The sequence below is a fragment of the Rhipicephalus sanguineus genome, unplaced genomic scaffold (genome assembly GCF_013339695.2).
Source record: "Rhipicephalus sanguineus isolate Rsan-2018 unplaced genomic scaffold, BIME_Rsan_1.4 Seq202, whole genome shotgun sequence".
Lineage (NCBI taxonomy): Eukaryota > Metazoa > Arthropoda > Arachnida > Ixodida > Ixodidae > Rhipicephalus > Rhipicephalus sanguineus.
In genome coordinates this window covers 29,316-35,178 of record NW_023614756.1, presented here as the reverse complement: position 1 = coordinate 35,178, position 5,863 = coordinate 29,316, and positions in this window count along the sequence as shown.

Sequence of the window (5,863 nt, the reverse complement as noted above, 5' to 3'; positions counted from 1 at the left end):
ATTTATATCACAATTACTACAATACAGTTAAAGCCGTACAATGAACCTCCCCTGTAGTTGCTCGTGTCGTCGGTTCTTCTTTCTTTTTTGTTTGTGTGTGCGTTCTTTTATGGGGAACCTATACTTGCCTTGGCTTCATTATCTGTTGGCTTTTATTAACCTTATATTTCTAGTAGTCGTATAGTATATACGGACGCAGGGAAAAATAGGTGTCTATAACACAACCGAGTATGTCATTCATTTACCAACAATTACAAGGTCAGAAGGTGACTTTTTAAGGGCTAGTCTTTCTTCGTTAGACACAATATTAGAGAACTAACAGACAATAATGCCAAGGAAAGTATAGGTGATGTTATTTGCAGCAATTAGTATATAATGTGAAGAAAGTTAAAGTGGACGAAAACATAACTTGCCGCCCGCAGGGACCGCCTGCGACCTTCGAATAACGCGTCCGATGTTCTAACTGAGCTACGGCGGCGATCATCCTCCCGCCCACTTTTTGGGGTATATATGTGCATTTAAAGCTACCAGTGTTAGTCAGCGCCGATCGCAGCCATGGCGACGAGTGTGGAACACTCTTTTTAGGAGGTTGCTCGCCAAGCTTCTTATGCTCGCACCTTGTCTGTGCCCGGCGTGTAGACTACTTCTCGTTGGTCCCGCCAGTAGCGCGGCTGCGCTCTCTCCGTGTTTTATTAAATTTATTAAATTGTCATTTTGCTAGCTTATTATCTTTTGCCTCAGGAGTTCTGCCAAATACGTGTGACAAATAAATAATAATGACAACAAAGATATGCAATTGGATCAAAATACTGACAGCAATCACGTATTCATTGGTCACTTATTATTTGGTTACCTTTACTGCAGACATTTCCTCAAGTAACTTTATCATCATTGCTGCATAATGACTGTTTTGAACCAGCACAGCTTCGGCGAGCAAATCTTCCTGAAGAGTGGAAATGCCAAGTAATATGGTGATTCGAACCTCAATTACCCATTGCTCTACACTATCGCAGCCATGGCGGCGAGTGTGGAACACACGTTTTAGCAGCTTGCTCGCCAAGCTTCATATGCTAGCACCTTGTCTGTGCCCGGCGTGTCCGCCGACGTGTACGGCGTGTACGCTACTTCTCATTGGTCCCGCCAGGAGCGCAGCTGCGCTCTCTCCGTATGATTTCGAGAATGCTCAGTAGATGGTGCGCCGCCGTTCAAGGCGGCACACACCACGCTCGGTGAATCTGCACTCTCTCCGGTGATTTCAAGAATGCTCACTAGATGGCGCGCCGCCGCTCAAGGCGGCACACACCACGCTCGACGCAAGAGCTAGTTAGGTGACTGCTCGAGGGCGGCGCCTCTCGTTTGGCTCGCTTCCTTTCTCTTCGCCGGGAGCTCACTAAGTGAACACGCTTCGTTGCCGCTCCGCAGCAGGAAGAACCCCAGCCAAGGCCACAGCGCGACGGGCTCGCAACGCAGCAGCAGCTCGGAAAGACCTCGCGTGGCCAATATCCAGCCACAGCCATAACGGGAGGACGCCTCTGTGAAGCTCTCATCCGGTATAGTAGTCATGGCCATGTACTCGACACCGAACTTGTCACAAGGAGACGTGACCAGGTACATCGAGAAGGCAATGCATCGATACAGCACCGAGTTCAAACGCGGTCCCTTCCTATTGGTCGGAGATTGAACGATGACATCATGCAAAGCGATTGGCTAGTCCACCACATGATGTCGCCTTACGCTCTCCGATGCGCATTGTACGACTGCAAACGTCCCACCACCATCAGGGGCACCTGTATCGATGTTGCCTTCTCGAACTTTCCATTGCGTCCCATCATCGATGATCCCTTGGCAACATACTTTACTGATCATGAAGCAATCATCTTTAAAAGAAAACGAGTCCCCAAGCTCATCGAGGGACGCCCTTCTTGTACTTTGTAAAAGAACATCTCTTGTGTATATGTATGTATATAGTTGATCCATCTAAAGCAATCATCTTTAAAGGAAAACCAGTCCCTGAACCCATCGGTACGCCCTTCTTGAACTTGGTAAAACAACATCTATTTTATTTTTATTTTATTTTATTTTATTGATACTTTAAGCCTTAACAGGCTCTTACAGGAGTGGGAAAATGATACAGATTGACATCTTCACATTAGACCACAGAACAAAAAATAATAAACAAAATGAAAAAGGAAAAAATAAAAAAGAACAGTACACACTGCTCTAACAATTACAGATTGCAACTATACACCTGATTGAAGAACCAAGAAATAAAAGAATAAAAACACCATAGGCTAACAGAAGAGAACATATTAGACACAGGTGTGAGAAATGAAACATCGAGTGGCATACGAATCAAAAACGTACATTCCATGAAAAGTTGCCCCATTTTTTGACAACGCTGCAACTTACTGATCCAAAAATTTTTCAAGATTGGTAGTGAATGATTCGAGAGATTCGGAGGACACTATATCACGTAGCAGGTTATTCCATATTTCTATGACTGACGGAAAGTAGGAATACTTAAATGAATTGCAACGGGAGATGAAAGGTCTGATACTCTTGTCGTGGTTTGTTCTGGCGGAACGCTCATATGGTTGTTTCAAGTACTCGTGTTTGTTGATGTTAAGTTTTCATGATAAAGCAGATAAAAAAATTTTAATGCAGCTAAGCGTCGCCGGATCACGAGTGTTTGAATGCTTGCCCTATTGTGTAGCGCGGTTACGCTGACATCTCGAGAATACTGAGAATACACAATTCGGAGCGCTTTATTTTGAATTCCCTCCAGCTGGATAAGAAGGTAAGTTGGTGCGGATTCCAGATTACACTGCCGTATTCAAGGATTGGTCGTTCAAGGCATTTATAACTTGTTAGTCTAGCTTTGGAAGGGCTAGAGCGAGTTTCCTGCGAAGATATCCCAGCTGTCTGTACGCTTTTGTGCACTCCATTAATGTGAACATACCAATTTAATGTGTTTGGATGGTAACGTCCAATATTTCACCGAAGCGGCCTCTGCTACGTGTAGTCCCATTTAATGATACGTAAATTTTTAGCGTGCTCTCTTTCGGGTTATATGCATACGAGGTTTTTCCTACGTTTATTTCCATTCCCCATTCTTCACACCATCTTGAATGTTAGTTAGGAGGTACTAAGCCGTAACTGATCGTCGATCGTTCGTACTGTGGTATAATGACACAGTCGTCAGCAAACATCCTAACTGTTACGTCAGCTTCGACATGAAATGAATGTCATTAACGAAAATCAGAAGAGAATTGGGCCTAGCACAGACCATTGTGGGACACCCGAGTAAACGTCTAACTCTTCAGATTCAGCGTCGTTTACTTTAACGTGCTGTCTGCGGTTTGAGAGGTAGGCGGCTATCCAGTGTGCTATATTGGCTTCAATCTTGATAATGTTCAGCTTGTCAATCAGTTTTTGATGGGGCACCTTATCAAATGCTTTAGAGAAATCTATGAATATTGCGTCACATTGAAATCTTGAGTTAATTACGGTAGCAAAGTCATGTGCTACTTCGAGAAGTTGAGTTATGGTAGAGTGCCCTTTCCGAAAGCCGTGTTGTTTGGAGTAAAGTAGGTTGTTATCTTCTAAGTAGGTGGTGATTGCCTTGTTGATTATATGCTCCATTAGTTTGCAACAAAACTGGTCAGTGAAATCGGACTGTAATTGGTCACAGTTACTTGTCACCCCTTTTATGAATAGGAAGGACCCTGGCACGAAGCCAGTCCGTCGGCAGAGTGGCTGTTTGATGCGATGATACGAAAATTGCATGTAGAAGGAGTTATTTGCTCTGCGTAGCGCCGTAGAAAGGCATTTGAAAGATTGTCAGGGCCTGAACATTTTTAACGTCAATCCGTAGCAACAAGTTAAGTATTCCATCATGAGTTATGACTAGTCCCGACATTGATAACGCAGAATCTAGCACAGTTTTGCTTTCTGCAGACGCAGAAGTGCGTGTGAAAACCGACTGAAAGTACCTCTTAAATGTGTTGGCAATAGTGAGAGCTTCATTCGTATAGACCCGTTAGTATCGATTTGAGTAACGTGGTCCGCTGGCTTGGATAGATAGCGCCAGAACTTTTGTGGATGCTGTGTCATGAAATTTGTTAATGTCGTTGAAAAGAGAACGTCCCTTGCGTTCCTAATAGATGCCTTTAGCTCATCAGAAAGTCGGCGGATATCGTCAGGATTACGTTTCTTCTTTCGCATTCTTTGCAGCCTTCTCTTCAGGTGGATCACACCACGTGTAATCCATGGGTTTCTACATTTTGTACGCTTGAGTCGCGTGGGAACAAATGTTTCCTCACAATATTTATTATATCGTTTAGTTTAAGCCACGGATTATTCACTGTATGGTGATTTCAATGGAAAAGGTCTCGAACGCTATTTCGAGGTAGTCAATAATGCTGACATCATCAGCACTATTGTAGTTTTTAACAAATATATATATATATATATATATAATTATATATATAATATATATATATATATATATATAATATATTATATATATTTGTTAAGCGGTTTATTGGACGGGACTCGGCGACAATTCGCTATGGCGACAGTCAAGGCAAGAGCACGGGCCCCGAGAGCGAGCGGCGTTTTTAAGAGGGCGACCCACTAGGAGCCGCTGGAGAACGCAACCGTTAAGCAGTACCAAATGCGTCGCCACAATTACCCCGGGTACGAAAAGGGAGCCGTCCGGCGACCTAACAGCTCGTCACTATGAGTGGGTCATAGTAGGCCTTGAGACGCTCCACGTTGACTATGTCGCGCCCTCGACGGCGCATGTCCGAAGCTGGTTCGATGGGTTCGATCAAGTAGTTGACCGGGGATGTGCGCTCGACGACCCGGTATGGGCCTTCGTATTTCGGCAGCAGTTTTGAAGAGAGGCCACTTGCAGTGGTAGGACCGAGAGCCATACGAGCGCTCCAGGAAGGAACGTAGGCTCAGAAGTGGTGGTGCCATCGCGAATGCTCTTCTGCAGCTCTTGTTCCTGCGTCGTAAATGTCTTGGCAAGCTCGCGACACTCTTCAGCAAGCCTGGCTGTGTCAGAAATAGGCGCACACTCAGATGGATCCGGCTTGTATGGAAGTATCGTGTCGATGGTGTGCGACGGGTGCCTTCCGTACAGTAAGAAGAAGGGTGAAAATCAGTAGTGCTCTGAGGGCGGTAGTATCGTAGGTGACGAAGGGCAGAATGGCATCCCAATTGGTGTGATCGGTGGCCACGTACATTGACAGCATGTCGCCGAGCGTGCGGTTAAAGCGTTCGGTTAGGCCATTCGTCGATGCCCACGCGTCCAAAGGGACGGTTAGGGCAAGGTAATGGTTGTAGACCTGCTGGCGACACGTGCGTTGCAGGTTTTCGGCGTTGGCAATCGAGGCAGGAGCGAACGAAATTCTGCACGTAGCGGTACATCCCACGCCAGAAGTATCGTTGTCGAATGCGGTGGTAAGTTTTGGATACCCCAGAGTGCGCGCATTGCGGGTCAGAGTGGAAGGCTTCGCATATTTCAGAACGCAGACTGCGGGGTATCACTAGTAGCCACTGGCGGCCGCCGGCGTTGTAATTGCGTCGGTGCAGGAGGTCGTCACGAACGGCGAAATGGTGGGCTTGACGACGCAGCGCGCGAGTGGATGGTGTTGCCAACGGATCAGTGAGCAAGTCGATCAGCGACGTGATCCATTTATCCTTGCGCTGTTCGGTAGCGATGGTGTGAACGTTGATTGAAGCAACAGCCATGTGAGGTACTGAGCAGGGGGCATTGTCGTCAGGCAAGGGGGAGCGCGAGAGGGCGTCGGCGTCATCAGCTGGCGTCCGTTGCGGTACAGCACGCGGATGTCGT